The 21861-nt window shown below is 38.5% G+C and overlaps 1 long non-coding RNA gene across 2 annotated transcripts in view; it reads left to right on the top strand.

Moving 5' to 3' along the window:
- LOC132657500 (uncharacterized) overlaps positions 1 to 21861 on the top strand; it is a 58086-nt gene that overhangs the window by 8818 nt on the left and 27407 nt on the right. For both annotated transcript variants that reach the window (XR_009595800.1, XR_009595801.1), the window contains one exon: positions 8165 to 8286. This is a non-coding gene — a long non-coding RNA (uncharacterized LOC132657500). The remainder of the gene's footprint in view (positions 1 to 8164; positions 8287 to 21861) is intronic.

The following is a 21861-nucleotide window of genomic DNA, read 5'->3' as shown; positions in this document are numbered from 1 at the left end:
GCTAAAACCTGTGCAATGATTCTCTCACTTGAAGGCAGGCTGCAGTTGTGTATTTGTGTGTGTGTGTGGGCATGTGCACACACGTCCGCACATGTGGAGATAGAACTGTTGTTTAAGTTTTTCTCCTATTCTCCCCATTAGTTTATATTTACGCAATTATTATAGAATGTGTAATAGACAAAGGATGTTCACAAATATCATTCACTACAGCTGTGTCATTAGGAAAAGCACAAGAGAGAAATAAGCAATCTACTTAATAATTTCCATTTTTAAAAACACTGAACACTAGCTTTTGGAACTTTCACTGGCAAAAATCACAACTTCTTGCTTCAATTTGCAACAGTGATGGTCTTTGAAAAACTGTTTATCCGGGTAGTTTATTTCTTTCTTCTAACAATTTGTATATTCTTCTTACTAGCATGGAAGTCTAAATGGAAAAACATTAATAATATTTTGTTTATGAACACAAGTGGGTTGACTCTAATAAAAATATTGATTCATGTCTTCCTTCTCTGTGAGAAATGCCACCCATAAAGTTAGCTGGCACTTGCTTCTAGTAATAATATAATTTCATGAAAGCCAGAAAAAGTACATACCTTCCACTTACAAAAGTGTGAATTATTTATTTTTCTTAACAAAAAAATATAAAGCACATCAGTGTTCAATGTTAGCTGAAAACAATTTAGCAGCAAATTTTAACTAGACTATGTAAGACATCAAAAAGGCTTGTCATAACATAGACTGTAAGAATGTATGCCCCTTTCTATAGAGCACAAACATAAAATTTTAGCTCTAAAAAAGTTTAAAAGATAAGGAATAACCAGCTTTCATTGTTAGTTTATTTCCTGTTTTTAAAAAAGAAAGATTCACATATGCTATATAGATTTAAATCTTCCTCTTCTCCACGAAAAGTATCCCATTTATGTAGGTTTTTTACATCGTGCAGGTGGAGTTGATAGACAAAAAAATGTGCTTCATGGTTATGAAAATCATCACATATACTAACAATTCCCATCACTTACCTCTCTAGTCAGAGAACATTTCTGCTCAGTCACATGGTTAACATCTGGAAACCACTTGGGGTAATAGCTACCACCAATTTGTCCCTTATTCAGGGAAAACTTGGTAGAATGGGGCTAGAGAAAGTAAATTTCGTGTTTCCTTCAACACACACACACACACAGACTCAAATCTCATCATTGTCTTTAAGCCATTCGTTAGACCAGAGAAAAAACTGAACTATCAATAAATATATTCCTTGTCTTAAAGCAAACTTCCAGAAAACATAAAAACATACTGCAAATGAAATGTCTTGATTATTTCAGTTCACACAGGTCATGATTTCTCATTTTGACCCATGGCCCTGGTCATAAACGCAAGGCACATGCAGTTTTTCTTATAAGCTGTGCATTGTGCAAAGCACCAAGTTTCCCTCATCACATCATTCAGGGGCTTGTTCATTTCTGAGTAAGGAAAAGAAGAAAACCAGGGAGTGTGGCATTAAAACATCAGCCAGACTCTTTGTACCTAATGGCAGCCATTTCTTAACTGCATCCCACTGATCTCCAGGGCGTTTTCAATAGGATCAATTCAAGAAGCCTCTCTAGGGATTTCATTTCAAAGATTCACATGATCTAAAGAAGAAAGAAAGACAAGACATACAAGTACTGTAAAGAAACAAGTAATTTTTTCCCCCTTTTCTATAGTGGTCCATGTCACAAGTTAGAAAAATGGTTTCTCTTTATATTCAAGGGTTATGCTAATCATGCCAATAATGTGGGGATCTGAACCTTAAAATGAAGTCCTTTGAAGAGAGAACTTTAATTTTTGGCTATGGCTGTTGTTCTCTAAGGCTGTCATTGTTTATAATTATTTTCTTTCTTAACCTGTGGTTGACTAAATCCAGTCCTCAAAAGATGTCACCACATGCCACATGGCTACAGCCCAGGCTGCTCTGCTCAGCTGTCTTGACTACCTCCTACATTGTTTGAAAAAAGTGCTTTATTTTATCCCTAAGAGGGTTTTTGCCAGGCCTGGCTGTTTTGCTGTTGATTCACTTAAGCTCACTTAAGCCTTTTGGTTATTTTGTGCCTAGTCCAGTGAAGTTGCATTGTGATGGCCGTCATTTGAACTCAAGTAGAGGAAAAAAATCTCATACTAAGTGATACAAAATCAGGGATTACTCACATATCCATGTGTTTCATTAATTTAAAATTATCTAGTATTCACCACTTCTCAAAATAAAGTCAGTCTTTTAAATATATATATATACACACACATGCATATATTATTATAATATATATGATATATTTAATATTTAATATATAATAATAATATATATATAATCTTCTCTTCCAAAGTTTAGCCAAGTTAGGTGGCAATGGTTTAGTTGCTGTTTCGTCTTACTCTTGTGACCCCATGGACTGTAGCCTGCCAGGCTCCACTATCCATGAGATTTCCCAGGCAAGAATACTTGGGTGGGTTGCCATTTCCTTCTCCAGGGGATCTTCCCAACCCAGAGACCAAACCTGTGTTTCTTGCATCTCCTCCATGGGCAGGTGGATTCTTTATCACTAGCACCACCTGGGAATAACTTCTCCAGAACATCGGCAGGCAGTCATTTTTAGATTATGTCTTATACCTCATCTCCAATTCCAGTGGGTAACCCAGTCCTAACCTATTACGCTTTCCCAATCTGCCCTCACCTCCATCCTTAAAATCACTACCTAAATTCAGGTAGTCTTTGTCTATCCCTAGTCTACTAAGAAGGACCTAATGAGTCTCTCCCTATAGCCTCTTTCAGTCTACCCAATTAGTGTCCTTTAAGTTATTTCTGTGTTGCCAGAGCTACCCTGTTACATACATGACCATGCCACTCCTCTATTTAGAAAGAAGAATCAACTCTGATCTGAGGTGTTTCTAAAAGTTAGCTTGTCCTTTGTGTCTTCCCAAGTTAAAATATGGTCTATGTATAAAGGCTGGTTGGGATGACCAGTGCATAACTTTTGGCCGTGTGGTTTTTACTTGAGAGATTGTTTTTATTTTCTTCTGTTGTTCAAAGTTCCAAGTGATGTATGTAAAACCATTTCTTCCTCTTTCCAGATGCAGTTCCCTCTGCTCTAAAACGGGTTTCTCAATGTAACTGGTCGCATCCTAGACCCATTTGCCTGCTGTTGCAGTTTCCTTGTATCCCAAGAAAGCCATGTTAAATGATGGAATTTGGGTTTCAGTGAGTTCTCTTAAAGATGCCTCATTTATTTCTATAGAATAATCTTTTCACTTGGCATAAAAGTTAATGTCACTTTTATAAGTGCTTGCTGAAACTGAAATGTCCAGTGTGCTGGCTTTCCACCTGGAATAAAATTAGGATTAGGATTAAAAGGACTCACTACATTGAAGAAAGCCCTAGATTTTAAAAATTATTTTAGAAGATTCCCCATTGTTATTTTGCATTAAACATGCGCAAACTAAGCTGTGAAGCCAATTAAAGTTGTTTCTGATTTACTCTGACTGCACATAAGCATTCTTATTCACTATCAGTGCCAGCTTGAGCATTATCCAAATCTTAACGCATGGATCTCCCCACTCCAGCCACCACCAATCATAGCTAGGAGAATATGACCATATTTTTTCAAGCCTTGTGTAAGATTTGTAAAGGCTCTTCTACTCTACCGCTCAGTGTAAAGTATTATTTCATAGAAGACTGAAAGCTTGATTTTGTGTTGATTTTTAAGCCTTTCACACAACATAAATATAAAAAGCTTTATCTGAGTTTACTTGTACTGTCTCACTCAAGATGGATCTTAAAAATGCTTTAAGAATCTCCCCCTTGTTTGTCATGTGTTAGGGTGTGTGTGAGAGCCGGGGAAAAAAAAGCCAAGGATTAAGTTTGTTTATCTTAAAATTTTTAGCTTGTCGTCAATCATTTCATTTTAATGTGCTACATCATACTACAGTAATTGTTTTAACCCATTTTCTGCTGACCATACCAACCTTCTGTGAAATCAGTTTAAAGTTGTTCCTTTTGAAATTCCTCTCCAAAAAACAAGGAAAATATAGATTTGAAGTGATTATAGGAATAATCACAGTAAAATCCAACTATTTAAGTACAGTTTGAACTTATATTTTTCTCTACTGGCTCACAATTTCTAGCATATTTGTCATGCAAGGCACTAGGTTATATATATATTTTGCAGGATATAAAAACACCCAGATTAAATGGGTCAATCAGTTCATTAACTAGTTAACTAACTTCCTACCTCACTTTTTCTCTATTTACATAGCTGTTTATATTTGTTTAGGGGAGCCAAACATGATATCCTGAAAATCATTCTCATAAGCTATTTACTCCACATAATAGAAGTTTTGTGATACAAAATCACACAATTATAATGTTCTTAAAAACACACACACACACACACACACACACACAACCCTTCCCCCATCTAAAAGAAAAGTTATAAATTTAGGCCAATATAAACTTGTCAGAGTTCTCGCTCTCAATTTCACACCAGGGCGTGGTGCTGCACAGCTGGGGAGCTGAGCTAATAAGTGTTGAAAAATGAAAAATGCTGCTTTATGGCATCACATAAACTGGCAAAAAGAATACTTTTACCTCCACCCCATTTTTGACAAACAAATGGCAAAATGTAGATGCTGTAAGAATGAAATTTTATGGTATTAGGCCCCTGGGACAAACAGAACAGTCTTGTGGGATTTTCTTTTTATTGAATACTATATGTAATAAGAAGTGGCATAACATTTATAAAATCTAATCACTTTTGTTCCATTTTTGAACCCCAAAGGGGTCATTTCTAGGAAAGCTGTTGGAAACACTGAATAATGATCTATTTATCCAGTAGTGAAACAGGATTATCCCTTTTACAAGGAGACTGAGTTTTCCCTAACAATGTAAATGCTATAATATGAATGCACACATTGAGGTTTTTGAGGAACACCAGGTACAACAAACATTTATCAAACACCTATAATGGCATTCAGAAAGTAAGGCTGAGTCCTCTTAGGTAATTTACATTCAATACTGAAATCAGGATGCAATTGATCTTCTTGGGTTGATTTTGTTTCCTGTCTGATGGCCATTCACTCATTCTCACTCATCAGCCATTCCTTCAGCACTCAATCTGCAAACATCTAGTGCAGGCTTACCATGTCCAAGTGCATAAGCCTACTTGAATGTCTGAAGTCACAAGAATGACATCATTAAAGCAAGATGACCCACATTTATCATGAGGGGAAATCCCTTAATGCAGGGGCTAAGAACCCACCTGCCAGAGCCAGAACAAGGTTAGCAAGGAAAGAGCCAAGAGCATGCGCAGTCAGGGTACATTCCATCCCCATAGAGAAACTCTGGACTTCACTGAAGGGAGGCGACAGAGCAACTCAGGACCCTCCTCTAAGGCGTCTAGATATTGCTGGGCTCCAGTAGCTGGGAATTCCCAATTACATTTAAGTAACTATGATTATCTATTTTATATTTACCTTCCCTGATTTTCCATAGCTAGAAATATAATGTCTCTCCTCTAAACTTGCTAAAATGGTATCTGAAACCTTCTTAAAGAAGTTACTAGTATTTACCTTACATTATAGATATGTATACTTCTTGACTCCCTACAAAATGTAAACTCCTAAGGGTAGGGCTAAAGTTTGATATATCCTTTACTCACCCACAGTATTTAGTACAGTGCATTCTGAATATTCTATCATTTGGTTGAATAAGTATCTTCAATGGAGTCAAGCATACATAATCTAATATAGCGTCAGATAATACTACAGTAGTAAATAAAGACAAAAATACAAATACTAACTGAGAAAACTAAAAAGCATGACTACTATTGAGAGAAGTACCATTCAGGCAGTCTAAATCATGTGCTAACTATTAAGTAATAGGACAAATGAGGGAACTCTGACTATAGTTTTTAAAATGTGGAATTATATGAATAAGTCACTGAAAAGTGACTTTCCCCAAATTTCCCAAAGATTTTGAATATACTTTATAGGACACAACCAAAGACTACAGTTACATGTGCAGTCATATTATCATTTTTATATTTCATAATTTAATAAAATCCATCACTGGAGTATTTCCTCACAAACAAAAGCAAATTCTGCAAATGCAGATGATTTCCAGGAACGAACCCATTTCCCCATCACTGTTATTAATCTCAGTGTTTGTTAGTTACTACTATAAGCTATTACTGAATCTACAATTACATACACTGAAATGGTAAAAACAAGAAGGATTGTAGTCAGTTGTAGTAGGTTCTAACTATTAAGTAGGTGGCATTGAAATGTATTTTTTTCTCATCACCCTGCTTAATACTCTAAGCTATAGAGAGGAACCATAAGTTCTTTAAGAATATAGACTTGTCAATTATCTTTGTTTTAGTGCTCAGAATATAGCTGGCAGCCTACCAGTGCTATTGACATTTTGTCTTCCCTGGTGGCTCAGCCATAAAGTATCTGCCTGCAGTCCAGGAGATGCTAGTTTGATCTCTGGGTTGGGAAGCCCTGGAGAAGGAAGTGGCAACTATTCCAGTATTCTTGCCTAGAAAATTCCATGGACAGAGGAGCCTGGTGGGCTACATACAGTCCATGGGGCCATAGAGAGTTGGACACAACTGATCGATTAAACACAGCAATAACAAGCACAAAAAACATAGAAGGACCGAGAGTAAAGAGAATGAGTCCCCCTTTGCCCAGGTTATTTGAGGTGTCAACAGAAGTTGGTGACTGTTGGAAATAACGTGTCTAAAGCTTAGACTGAGGGTGGAAGTAAACTTTGGGAGTCATCAATATCAAGGAATCAGATAAGACCATGGGAATTGAAGAAATTACTGTTAGAGAAAATTGGTAGTAGGAGGGAAGAGAAACTAGGGAAAAACACTTTTTAAAGACCCATATTAAAAGACTAGGCCAGGGAAGAGAAATTGGTGAAAAGTTCTCATGAGGAATCATGAAGGTAGAAGGAAACGTGGAGCAATGTCATGAAAGCAAAGAAGGCAGTTATTTTGAGACAGTTATTTGGGTAAACATCTGTGGGTGCTATTGAATGAAAATGAGGCCATTGGATTTAATAGTTAGGAGGCAGGTGACCAGGAACATTTTTTTTTTTCCTTGTTTTATTGTGATATAGTTGACATACAGCACCATATAAGTTTAGGGTATACAGCCTAATGACCTGACTTACATGTACTGTAAAATAATTATCACAATAAGTTTAGTTAACATACATCATCTCATATAGATACTAAAGTTTTTCCCTTATGGTAAGAACTTTTAGGATTTACTCTCTCAGCAACTTTTAAATATAGTCCACAGCAGTGTTAACTATAGTCATCATGTTGTACATTACATCCCCAGTACTTATTCACAGCTCAAAGTTGGTATCTTTTTGACCACCTTCACTCAGTTCCCTCACTGCTCATAACTCTGATAACCAAAAGTCTAATCTCTGTTCCTGTGTGTGTGTTTGTTTTTAGATTCCACACATAAGTGAGATAATACAGTGTTTGTCTTTCTCTATCTGACTTATTTCACTTCATATCATGTCTTGAAGGTCCACAAATGGCAGGCTGTCCTTCCTTTTAATGGTTGAATAGTATTCTAATGTACACTTACACATTTTTGACAGCATTTTCCATGAAGCAGTGAGGCTAGGCATCAGGTTGCTCAGATTGGGAATCTGGACTGGAAAAGTGAACACAGCCAGTGTAGTCTTTGAAAAGTTTACTTGTCATGTCCAGAGGGAAACAAAGCTTTAAAAAGGGATATTTGAAAATATGGGGGTGATTTGAACATATTATACAAGTTGACAAGGGATGCCAGGAGAGGGAGAACAATGGCTTGGACAAGAACTCAAAGAAGATGGAAGAGGATGGGAAGAGCCTCACAGAGTAGGAATGCTCTTCCCTGTAAGACTGGAAAGGAGCATAGGCACTTTGGACCGTGGGGATTGTGAAACTGTGCATGCCTGTACCATATAATGGTCATTTTCTAAGAATGAAAAGAATAGAACTTAAGAAAATCTGTAAAAGAAAGGAAAAGGCAGCTGTATAAGAATGGGGAAGAATTACTAAGTAGTCATAAATGCATATAGAAAATTTAAAGGAGCTGATATACATTGTCATCAAATTTGTACCTGTAGCTACTGAAAAGAAACCGAAGAAATGGAACGGTTTATTAATCTTGTGTTGGAGTTGGCAAGGCAGAGGGTCAAGGGAAGATGGGACCGTCAGTTGAACTGATGAGACTGTCATACTGCACAAGGTAAGTAGGGACAGCATCAAGCTGAGAAAGGGCAGCTAGACGGGGAAGATAATGAGAGGATAAAGCCCACAGATCCCAGCAAGGTCTCTGAGCCAGTTTAGTGAGAATGAGGGACTGAGAAAGATGGAAGGACAGGCAGTTACATATAATTAAGGACTTTGAGAGTTAATTATTTCAGAGGTGGAATATTACTAGGTGGAGTAAAGTAGTGTGAGAAGACTCCCTGAGGAAGTTAAGACTGAGCAGGATCTGTAAGAATGAGTAGAGTTTTTTTGTTTGTTTGTTTTTTGACGCAACAGTGGGGAAGAGGGAGGACATTCTGTGCTCAAAATCCAAGAATAACTGGGGGCAGGCTGAGAGAGTCATCATGCTTCCCCCAGCTAGAAAGGCCCACTGCTGCCCTGGAGTTTACAAGAACAAGCCAGACTGAGAGATACACTGAATTACATTATAGAAGAGTTTGAAAACCCGTTAGGGGATTAGCACTTTTATCTAGTGAACAGTTGGGAGCCATAACAAAATATTCAGCAAAGAAATGCCGTGAAGCGAGTAATTTAGGCACATTTGTCTGGATGGAGGCTGTGGAAGGGATCTCAGAGGGGAGGTGTATGTGCCCAAGGGTGTCCTTGAGCAGGCTCAGGAGACAGAAGCTGGAACCATGACATGAAAGGGGGTGGCTTCAGTCAAGAAGTGAAAGGATTTGGTGACAGACTAGAGGCAGGGAACATATGGAAGAAAGAGTTCAAGTGGTCCTCAAGTTCCTGGGCCAGGACACCAGAAAATAGCCCTACAGCTGAGGGATCTCAGGAAACTGGAAAGGAGGGCGGCGTGGAGATGCAGAGAGGGGGGCATGTGTGCATAGGAGAGTTTTCCATCCAGGAAGACCTGCCCCAGTGCTTCTTGTTTGTGCTGTGAAAAAATAAGGTCCTTCTGAAGCCACTGGATGTCAAAGGCTCATAAACATAGCTATCATCATGTTATTTGCTTTATTAAAACTGACGTGTGATGGAGCAGTGCCCTGTTGAGAGGTGGCAGTAGCAGGCATCAGCCTGGCATGAAGGAGTCAGAAGTTGGGTGGCTCCTTTCGTCACTTGGAGCAAAGACTTCTGGTGAACAGGCTCTGTTAATGATGGCCACGTTCCAATTAAAAAACCTTTAAGGGAGGATTATATGAAAAAGACTGTTTAATCACACCTTGAGTTTTTTCAGTTACAGCTGCACATGGATAGTGAGCACCATGCTGGGAGCACTACCTTTGATTGAAAAGCATAAAATTTTTACAGGTTTTTTTTTTTTTTTCCTACTAAGTTAAAATTTGAGGGTCTCTTCTGTGTTACACTTGGGTAATAATCTAGGACAAAATAGTCAAAAATGCATAAATGAGCCCAGTTAAAAATATGTTTTAAAATATCATCTTTGATGGTTCCTAGTTATTTAGGTTGTGGAAAAATGTGGATTAATGAATATTTTAAATAAACTTTACCATGTAATAAGTGCAAAACTGGGCTAGATAGATCAGTAGTAACTGAGAGTAATGAAAATATTTCTGGAAATGGCTGTTTAATGGAAGAAATATGACAGTATTTTATTATATTTTTGAAATTCATTTTTTCTAATATATTTCCTTTAAGTTCTTTTTTTTTTAATAGACTGTGTCTTTTAATAGCATGCTGTTTTATAATTACAGGGAAGTATGCTACACAAGGGAAAAAAAGTCCCTCAACTCTTAACTAGATTTTGTTCTCATTATTGAACCATCAAGAGTGAAAATAAATGTTGCCCGGTAGTGACTTCTGTTTTTTCCATGTGGAATGTGATTAGTAGAATTTTCTCCCCATATAGAGTGCAATTTATAAATTTTTAAATTTAGTTCCAGATTTAGAATCTGATTCTTCAATAAATTCTAAAGCCACTGAGACACGTTTTCTAATTCTTTATGGAATAAGCAGTGAGTGGTGGATTAGTTCTCTAGGGCTATTCTAAGAAATTATCATAAACTGAATTGCATAAGAAGGCTCAAGTTTATTCCCTCACAGTTCTGAAGGCCTGAAGTCTGACACTGAAGTGTCAGTAGGGTCACCCTCACTCCTAAGACTCTCGGGAGTCATTCTTTCTTGATTCTTCCAGCATCTGGTAGCTCCTACCGTCCTTGGTGAGTCATGGCCTTCATTTCTGTTTCTTTGTCTCTGGGTCTGAATCTCTCTTTCCTTTCTTTTGTAAGGACCTCAGTTATTGGATTCCAAAATCTAGGATTTTATCTTAAGACCCTTAACTAGTTATATCTGTAAGACCTTTTTTCCAAATAAACTAATATTCTGAAGTTTTGGATAGACATTAATTTGGGGGGGGATAATATTCAACCCATGATAAGTGGTAATAGTCATGTCTCAGGCTTGCATTATTTCATGTCTTAAACGTGGTCAGCCAGACCACCTGTAGTGGGGAGGGCCTGCTGGGATGAGTGGCCAAAAATGTGGAGGCCTCAGGATATAGCCTGGGAAGTGATCTGGCAGTCAAGCCATCCCTTGGGCCTTGCATGTTCTATGATGGAATTTGGATGGGCTGCAGCAAGATCCTTGGCCTTGTGAAAGTCTTCCAAGGTCTCCTCACTCTTCCCTACATGGGCACGTAGTCAGCAGCTTCTGCTCTGATGTCTAAACCTAATTCACGACATACTGGGTTAGACCAAGAAGAAAATAATGGAGCAGACCAGTCTAGCTATCTAGGCAAGGCTATCATTTCTTTCTTAACGAATATTGCTAGTAGCATCTTGCATGCGTAGTCGATTAATTGTGTCCAACTCTTTGTGATTCTTTGGACTGTAGTCCGCCAAGCTCCTCTGTTCATGGAATTTTTCAGGCAAGAATACTGGAGTGGGTTGCTATTGCCTCCTCCAGGGGGTCTTCCTGACCCAGGGATCAAACCTGCATCTCCTGTGTTTCCTGCATTGCAGGCAGATTCTTTACCTGCTGAGCCATCAGGTAGCCTCTTAACACTTGTATGAAATGTGTTTTCTCTTTGAAACTCACACAGGTCACTGAGGTAGGTGGCTAAAGCAGGAGACACAGACTTGTGAAAGACCATGTTGCTCAAGTGAGTTCAGCAAGTGTTTTATTAAGCATGTGTTTGGTTCTAAGCTCCGGCTAGGACGTCCCTAAAGTAGAATAGGGATAAGTGCAGGTTTGCTGGTCACTGGTCCAGTGCTGTACATTTTGTCAAACATGCTGTGCATTAGTGGCCATGAAATAGAGATTCTGGGCCTGGAGTCTCAGTTCCTCCACTTACCTCTCTGAGCCTCAGATATTATACGTGCAGAATGAGAAGAAAAAGAACTCCTTCGTAGGCTTGTGGTAAAGAGTCCATCAGTTTATATGAGTAAAGTATTTAGAGCAGTGCCTGACACATAGCAAGTGTTTAATAATGTTCCATTACTCTTACTACTCTATGCAAGGTACTTAAATTGAACAAGTGTTTACATAATCCTCAACTTCAGGGAGATTATTGTTATTAATACAAACATACTTACATGGTACTTGGCAGAATCTTCTTCCAATTCTTTCAAAACCCCTTCAATTTAGTCGATATAGTTATAGGCTAGAAAAATGGACTTGCGTGAAGTTAGCTGACTTGTTTAGTACAGCAAGTTAATGGCAGAGGTGTGCACTCAAATCTATATGACCTATTGGCCACACCTTAAATATTAAAAAGAGGGGGAAAACGTTGGTGGATATTCAGTAACTCTATTCCAGGCTTTAGTGATACGGAAAATTGAACTGAGAGGCATCCTGTGGAATGGAAAATACACTGGTTTAAAAGTCAGAAAACTTGCATTTTAGCCTCTTCTCTGCCTTTTGAGCCTGAAAATGATGTTCATGCTTTTGCAAAGTATCCTGACTATCCATGAGATAAATTCTTACCCCTCAAGTCCATGTAATGTATTTCAAGTAGTAGAGCTTTGAGTTGTACCAGGCAAATCCCTTTTTTATTTGCTTGGTTTGCATTTCCTGGAAAATGACAGAGTCTAGCTCATGAAGCAACTGTGTTTGTATAACATGTTGGTTGCCATGCATTCTGGAGATGATCCCATGCACTGCTGTTGATGCAACAAGGAGGAGGCTTTTAAGTATTGGTGCTATGAAAATGTAATGCCACTGGACTTGGACAGGTGCCTGAACCAGACCACCCATCATATTTATTTTGCTGTTCAACAGTTCAAACAAATTCATCTGAAGGGCTTTGAACTTTCTTGATAGTGAATAACTCACATTTCATTTTATATATGTGATGATATTCCTGCTGAAAGCTACTTTTGTTGCATATTTTTTGAGAGATCTTTTGTCAATTTTATGTTTAGGATTTGCTTTGAAAGGTTATCCTATCTTGTTGAGGGAGAGAAAAATCCTTTTATTCTTTTCTTAACCTTATCATGGGATTTTAATCAATGTTCAAGGAGATCCTTCAGAAGAATGATCTACTTTGTTTTTTTCTTGAATTTGTTTACCAGATCTAGAGACTAGGATCTGTCTTATTCCCATGACTCTTTGCCATATGACAGACCCTTCCATATGACCTGCAGGAAATTCTCCCATGAGAGACTAGCATTATGCCCAGCATGTAGTGGGCATTCAGAATGTGCTTGATAAACACTTGATGTGTGTCCATCTCACTAACACAGGTAGCTCTGGGTCTCGGCTTCCTTTTAAACTAACCCGTTCCCCTTACTGCTGAGATCATGTTTCCCATGTCTTTTGGGGAACAAGCAGAGCATTAGGAAGCTGTCTCAGAAAGACATATCTAACATTATATTCCTCTTGTTGATGACAACTTGGTGTCGCAACTAGCTCTGTCTTGTCTTAATCTGTGAAGAAAGTGAGTGGACCGCATCCTTCCTCTTCCGAAAGGACTGAAATATAAAGTAGGGCTTCCCTGTAGCTCAAATGGTAAAGAATCTGCCTGCAGTACAGGAGACCTGGATTCAACCCCTGGTTCAGGAAGATCCTCTGGAGAAGGGAATGGCAATCTACTCCAGTATTCTTTCCTGGAGAAGCCCATGGACAGAGAATCTCAGCAGGCTGCAGTCTGTGGGGTTGCAAAGAGTCAGAGATGACTCAGTGACTAACACACACAAATGTAAAGTGCTTGTCATCACCTACTCTGACTGTACAATTATTCTAAACCTAAGGGAGTGACTTTTCCAAACCCCAAGGAAACCATATTCTCTAAGACAATGATTTCAGGCTGGTGAGAATGACTTGGTCTGGAGTCTGTACTTCCATATTCCTTTGATTCTGAGAAGTCTCATATATCCTGGGCTGGCATCAAGGCATGTAAGAAATTCCTTGCTTCCACTTTCTAGTGTGTCCACAAAGAATATGTTAATTTATGCTCCCTTAAATTTTTATTTTTATTTATGTCCTATATGGAATCTTCGGTTCCACTTGGATATCTACTCCATTATCTAAACTTCCCTATAACTCTGAGACTTCCCCCACACTGAGAATGCAAGTCTCCTGGGTGATAGCTCATACTAAGATCAACCAGAGCCACCAGCTCCAAGAATGACATCTGTGGCTGGGCTGTGGTGGGTTTGAGAGCAGCTAAACTTCCGTTGTTGTTTAATCACTAAGTTGTGTCCGACTCTTGCAACTCCATGGACTGCCAGGCTCCTCTGTCCATGGGATTTCCCAGGCAAGCATACTGGAGTGGATTGCAGTTTCCTTCTCTAAGGGATCTTCCCAACCCAGGTTTCCTGCATTGTAGGCAAATTCTTTACTCATTGTGCCACCAGGGAAGCTTGTAGCTAAGCTACTATTGTTCAGGAAAAGACTATCAAATTAAATCTTCACAATGGCTTTAATAACTGAGAGTCAGAGAAACACAGCATTCATATTTTCTCAGTTAGAAGTCTTCTTTTTATGGCAATACAATCATCCCTTTCTTTGAACTCCTTAGAACCTTGTTCGTTATCACTTGTTCTTGTCAAGCAGTTTAGCCTAGTGGCTAAGTGTGAAGACTTTAGAACTACGTTGCCTGGATTTGAACCCAAGCTCTACCATTTACTAATTGTGTGACCATAGGGAAGTTACTTATTTGTTTATGTGTATCAGTTTTCTTATCTGTAAAATGTACCTAATAAGAATACCTAATCAATAGGATTTGAAATAGCTCAACTGGAATTCCATCACCTCCGCTAGCTTAGTTCGTAGTGATGCTTTCTAAGGCCCACTTGACTTCACATTCCAGGATGTCTGGCTCTAGATGAGTGATCACACCATCATGAATATGGAAGTACACCAAAGAAATATGGAAGTACAGACTCCAGACCAAGTCATTCTTACCAGCCTGAAGTCATTGTCTTAGAGAATATGGTTTCCTTGGGTCGTGAAGATCTTTTTTGTACAGTTATTCTGTGTATTCTTGCCACCTCTTCTTAATAGCCTCTGCTTCTGTTAGGTCCATACCATTTCTGTCCTTTATCGAGCCCATCTTTGCATGAAATGTTCCCTTGGTATCGCTAATTTTCTTGAAGAGATCTCTAGTCTTTCCCATTCTGTTGTTTTCCTCTATTTCTTTGCATTGATCACCGAAGAAGGCTTTCTTATCTCTTGGAAAAGGTCAGTTTTCATTCCAATCCCAAAGAAAGGCAATGCCAAAGAGTGCTCAAACTACCACACAATTGCACTCATCTCACACACTAGTAAACTGATGATCAAAATTCTCCAAGCCAGGCTTCAACAACACACGAACCGTGAACTTCCAGATGTTCAAGCTGATTTTAGAAAAGGCAGAGGAACCAGAGATCAAATTGCCAACATCCGCTGGATCATGGAAAAAGCAAGAGAGTTCCAGAAAAACATCTATTTCTGCTTTATTGACTATGCCAAAGCCTTTGACTGTGTGGATCACAATAAACTGTGGAAAATTCTGGAAGAGATGGGAATACCAGACCACCTAGCCTGCCTCTTGAGAAACCTATATGCAGGTCAGGAAGCAGCAGTTATAACTAGACATGGAACAACAGACTGGTTCCAAATAGGAAAAGGAGTATGTCAAGGCTGTATATTGTCACCCTGCTTATTTAACTTATATGCAGAGTACATCATGAGAAACACTGGACTGGAAGAAGCATAAGCTGGAATCAAGATTGCCGGGAGAAATATCAATGACCTCATATATGCAGATGACACCACCCTTATGGCAGAAAGTGAAGAGGAACTAAAAAGCCTTTGGATGAAAGTGAAAGAAGAGAGTGAAAAAGTTGGCTTGAAGCTCAACATTCAGATTATGGCATCTGGTCCCATCACTTCATGAGAAATAGATGGGGAAACAGTGGAAACAGTGTCAGACTTTATTTTCTTGGGCTCCAAAATCACTGCAGATGGTGACTGCAGCCATGAAATGAAAAGACGCTTACTCCTTGGAAGAAAAGTTATGACCAACCTAGATAGCATATTCAAAAGCAGAGACATTACTTTGCCGACTGAGGTCAAGTCAAGGCTATGGTTTTTCCTGTGGTCATGTATAGATGTGAGAGTTGGACTGTGAAGAAGGCTGAGCGCCGAAGAATTGATGCGTTTGAACTGTGGTGTTGGAGAAGACTCTTGAGAGTCCCTTGGCCTGCAAGGAGATCCAACCAGTCCATTCTGAAGGAGATCAGCCCTGGGATTTCTTTGGAAGGAATGATGCTAAAGCTGAATCTCCAGTACTTTGGCCACCTCATGCGAAGAGTTGACTCATTGGAAAAGACTCTGATGCTGGGAGGGAGTGGGGGCAGGAGGAGAAGGGGACGACCGAGGATGAGATGGCTGGATGGCATCACTGACTCGATGGATGTGAGTTTGAGTGAACTCCGGGAGTTGGTGATGGACAGCGAGGCCTGGCGTGCTGGGATTCATGGGGTTGCAAAGAGTCGGACACGACTGAGCAATTGAACTGAACTGAACTGAATCAATAGGAGCTGATAAGAGTATTAAATAAAGAAATCTATATAAAACATGCTCAAAACAAACCCTGGCATTTTTTCAAGTGCTCAATACATTGTAGTCATTATTAGTCATGGTCCCCCTACCCCTTACCTCTACAGTAAGATCCCTACTGTCAAATTGTGACAAATATGCAGTCTTGGGATTCAGAATGGATTCGAAACAAAACAAACTAAGAAGCCAGAGGAAAGGTTAGGTCTCAAAAATTTCAAAATAGAAACTATCCTTCCTGCCCCTGATAGTTACCAGAAATTGGAAAGAGCGAGGAATTGACGTTCCTCTTGGACGGTGGTTCTCAAACTTTGCAAGCCCAAAATCTCTTGATGAGCTTATGAAAATATGGGAGATTCAATAGGTTTTTAGTGGAGCCCAATACAGTGTGTTTAAACAAAGCCTCGAAAGAGTGAATGATGTAAACATTCTACCAATTGCATTTTGGAAAACTCTTCTTGATTTTGGTAAGTTACTACCACCTTTCTCTCTCACGTACCTTCATTCATTCAATATATGTTTTGAGCACTTGCTCTGTGGAAAAAAAATCGTGCTTGGTGCTTTGAGGGATCCAAGATGAGTTAAACACTATTTCTGTTTTTTTTTTTTTTTTCAAGAAACCAAAACTATACTAAGGAAGGTATGTCCCATAAAGATATTTTAATTTTGAAAGGAAAATTAATAAAAATACTCTATATTGTTTGCAGCTGAGCAGTGTGATTAGCTGGTTGAACAAGGTAGTTGGATGAACAGAAAAACTGACTCTCTAAACTCCAAAGGGACACATCCAAGAATCTTAAGACTATGAATCATAATATATTAAGAAAATGGGCCTTGAATAAACCATACAAGCCAGGAAGTTCTCTGTGGTAGAAATATGAAGATATAACTATGGAAGGTTTAGAGGAATACTTACAAAAGCTGACCCTAAATTGTTCATTATTTTCTTTCTTTCTTCAGTGTTGACCTTGAGCCTTTATTTGCTCTCAGTTTGAAGGCACTTTATTCAACTGTGTCTTGAAACTCAAAAACTTCTCTTGAAAAGGAGACACTGCCATGTCCAACGTGTCCCTGTCTAGGAAGTACACAAGCTGTTTTGGTACCCTCATGATAAAGATTGCAGCAGAATCGGAAACTTTATTAAGCTTTTAAGGTTTCTTCTGCTCTTAGACTCCCAGCTCTTTGATGACAGTCTTATTCACCTGTTCAGTGGCAAGTCACTGTGAATTTCAAGTCCCTGGTTCTAATGCGTACAGTGTACAGTTGGCATTTTGCCAGTAGGGACCACAGGCAGTACCTAATTTAATTTTGGACCTTTAAATGGAAATTCAGAGGCCTATGTAAGTTGTCCAAGGGAAAGCAGCTGAACAGTCACAGGTCAGAAACTGTGCCTCAGGTCCAGAATTACCAGCCTGGTATTTGATTTGATGGATTGATTGATAGGCTAAGTATAGTTGCTGTACAATGTTATCAAAGTCACAGGTATACAATATAGTGTCACAATTTTTATAGGTTATACTGCATTTATAGTTATAAAATATTTGTTATATTCTCCATGTTGTATAACGTATCCTTGTAGCTTATTATACCTAATAATTTGTACCTTTTACTCCCCTACCCCTAAATTGCCCCTCCCCCCTCCCTCTCTTCACTGGTAGCCTTGCGTTTGGTCTCTGTGACTCTGCTTCTTTTTTGTTATATTCACTAGTTTATTGTATTTTTAAGATTCCATATATAAGTGATATCTTACAGTATTTATTCTTCTCTGTCAGATAGGATTTATTTTCATAAGTTGGTAGACCCCAAACCTATTTTTGATTTTGCATCTCTGTTAGTAAAACAAAACAAAGGGCATTTGGAGCCTCTTCTTTTAAAACCAGTGTATCTGTGAAACATATACATGTACTATTCAACTAGTATATTCACATTGTACACTGTATTTTTAAAAGGACATTTCAGTTCACTTCAGTTCAGTTCAGTCACTCAGTCATGTCCAACTCTTTGCGACCCCATGAATCGCAGCACACCAGGCCTCCCTGTCCATCACCAACTCCCGGAGCTCACTCAGACTCATGTCCATCGAGTCAGTGATGCCATCCAGTCATCTCATCCTCTGTCGTCCCCTTCTCCTCCTGCCCCCAATCCCTCCCAGCATCATGGTCTTTTCCAATGAGTTAACTCTTTGCATCAGGTCGCCAAAGTATTGGAGTTTCAGCTTCAGCATTAGTCTTTCCAATGAACACCCAGGACTAATCTCCTTTATGGTGGACTGGTTGGATCTACTTGCAGTCCAAGGGACTCTCAAGAGTCTTCTCCAACACCACAGTTCAAAAGCATCAATTCTTCGGCACTCAGCTTTCTTCACAGTCCAACTCTCACATCCATACAGGACCACAGGAAAAACCATAGCCTTGACTAGACGGACCTTTGTTGGCAAAGTAATGTCTCTGTTTTTGAATACGCTATCTAGGTTGGTCATAACTTTTCTTCCAAGGAGTAAGCATCTTTTAATTTCATGGCTGCAGTCACCATCTGCAGTGATTTTGGAGCCCAAGAAAATAAAGTCTGACACTGTTTCCACTGTTTCCCCATCTATTTCCCGTGAAGTGATGGGACCAGATGCCATGATCTTAGTTTTATGAATGTTGAGCTTCAAGCCAACTTTTCACTCTCTTCTTTCACTTTCATCAAAAGGCTTTTTAGTTCCTCTTCACTTTCTGCCATAATGGTGGTGTCATCTGCATATCTAAGGTTATTGATATTTCTCCTGGCAATCTTGATTCCAGCTTGTGCTTCTTCCAGCCTAGCGTTTCTCATGAGGTACTCTGCATATAAGTTAAATAAGCAGGGAGACAATATACAGCCTTGACATACTCCTTTTCCTATTTGGAACCAATTCTGTTGTTCCATGTCTAGTTCTAACTGTTGCTTCCTGACCTGCATATATGTTTCTCCAGAGGCAGGTCAGGTAGTCTGGGATTCCCATCTCTTTCAGAATAAAGGAGGTTAAAAAAATAAAATATTTAGAAGTTCTAGGAATTTCTTCTCTCTATTTTGGACTTTGATCTTAATAAGGCAGACTTTGATCTTAATAAGGCAGAATGATTTATGTAAATGGTGAAATAAAAAGTTCTTAATGATTATAAATGAAGGGCAACACACTTCCATCCCTAGTGCCTTATTTTTCACAACACCTTGGTCCAGGAATGTTTTATTAAATGAGTGACTTAAGACCCATTGTGCATGATTTTCTTTCACTGTATTTTTTTCCTGATAAAATTTTTTTCCACTCTTTCATTTGATAAAAGAAAAGCTCAGGACCTTCATTTATGAAACTCAGGAGGTACATTTTATGCTCTGTATTGAAAAGAACACTTTTTCCCCCCCCTACAAATACCACACATATCTCTTTCATCTCTCTCTAATTCCAGAGAAAGTTGATGAAAGAGAGCTGTTTTCTCCCTAGGAATTTCCTTCAGATTATTCTTATTTCAGTATGCTAATCCTTTGTTTTTAAGTTTCTTCTACAGAAATTACATATATCTCATAGCCAGAGGACTTTTATTTCTGTTTTTCAATGAGGTGCAGAAGAAAGGAATGCCTCTAGACCAAGATTTTGTCTCCAAAAGAGTCCTTAGATGGAATAGGGAAAAAGGGGGTTTGGTGAAGAAGGACATAGCAGGGGTAGGTGGAGGGAAAAGTAGATATCAGTATAAGCAGATTATCTCTAATATATTACAGAGCCTTAAGGGTTTTTATAAACACAAACCACAGGGAAACTGGGATCTGACAAGCTGTTGGAGGAATGCCCATGAAGGAGGAGGAGGAGCAGGAGGTATGGTTGCTAATTTCCTAAACCCAGATGTCAGCCATTTTAATGAGAAAAATAAAATCCCATGTGATGGTAGGCTAAGAGACATACTAGCCAATGGGGGAGCAAAATATCTCTCATTAATTACTCAGACATAGACCTTTAGTGTATGTTTTTCCAAGTTGGTAAAGAAAGGAAATGTATGTGTCCCCATGCTTTATCTAATATACTGGGATTAGATGAGAAAAACCAAGGAATTATCAGCTTGATGAAGTCATTAAATAGATAATTTTGTATTTGTTCACTCATATCCTATAAAGAATCAGGTAAAAATTTGCCTCTCTCTATATAGATAAGCAAACTGTAATAACTGTAGTGGTTGGGTCATGAGAGATTATAAGATCATACTGCTTGATCCTTTTAATTTACTACTGGTAGAGGAAAGCCGCCTTTTCAGACTCTGTGGATGAACAGACTTCCCTGGCGGTTGGAGCCTCATCCTGCGTAAACAAACAGAGCTGATTGGGTGTCAGCTGTCCCAACTCCAACAAGTTTTGCACCATCAAAGGCTTATAGTCTCTAAAATAAAAGTGACAAAAAATAGAGCCAGCTATCAAAATAATTCCTCCCAGCTGCAAGATTTGGAGCGAGGTGCCGTCAAAGGCAAAGTGTGCCTGATCCAGTTAAGAACTCTCTCAGTCTTTATGGAATCTGAGTATTAAATGAGGCCCCAAGATTTCTGGGTTCAGATTCTCATTGTTTACTAAGTAAAGTGAAAGAGCCCACAGAAACTGTTCATGAGGCTTTGTGCTTCAAATCATTCTTACTAAACATGTTGATGAGTTAAGTATAAATGAATCAGAAACATACGGTTCACATTTCTGTGGAAATCCACAGGGTATATTAAGGGAATTAAAGGGAAATGTGTTAGGCCAAACATATTTAAGAATTTGACAAAACCAAAATCCACCAAAATAGTTTAACATTTTCTGGTGAGTCTGTTCCAGTTTATTCTCTTCTTTAATAGTGGATTTTCTCAATTGCCTTAAACTCACATTCTCATGTGAAGTGATAAATCTGTAAATAAATATCTTACAGTGAATTTACCCATCTACTTCCTTATATTAATCCCATGTAATGAAATTTATCTCAGCTAATGATGTGGTAGTTGGACATAATTCAAGTATATTGAAAACTCTGGGGAATTTGGGTCAATTGCAAAGAGGCTACATTGTGCAATGGTAAAGTCAAAGTAATTTAATATATTGAACTTAAATCATTTCAAGTACCTTTACTATTTTAATTCAACATCAGTATTTAGTAGTGTTTAAGGCACTGTCCCTAGGTATTTTGGGACCAGGAAAATTTTAAAAAGTAAATAAATCAAACATGGATCATGCTCTCAAGGAGTATACAAGACTTAGTCTGTGCTGTATATGGTATTCCTACTACACAGCTAAAGCAATATTGTAGGATTTCTTTGTAAAGTGATTCTTCTAAAGTGACGAAGAATCTTATCCAGAAGAAGTTTGTGCAGAAGTGACAAGCTTTCATATAATTAATATTTTTGTAATCTAGCATATTCTAAAAGGTATCTTTTCTCATTTTAAACATAAGTGGAAATTATCCTCTATATAAAATTCTTAAAGATGGTTTGAATTTTTAAGTAATAGTCATCTGAGTGAAAGGGAAGATTGGATCAATTACATTTTATTTTTGTCACTGGCATTTTAGAGTAATCCTAAATGAAAGTCTCTAATTCCACTAAAGCATTTAATAATGCAGAAATGA

Source organism: Ovis aries, chromosome 12 (assembly GCF_016772045.2).
Source record: "Ovis aries strain OAR_USU_Benz2616 breed Rambouillet chromosome 12, ARS-UI_Ramb_v3.0, whole genome shotgun sequence".
NCBI classification, from domain to species: Eukaryota; Metazoa; Chordata; class Mammalia; order Artiodactyla; family Bovidae; genus Ovis; species Ovis aries.
The sequence above is the reverse complement of the archived record's forward strand: the minus strand, read 5'-3'. Positions and strand labels throughout refer to the sequence as shown.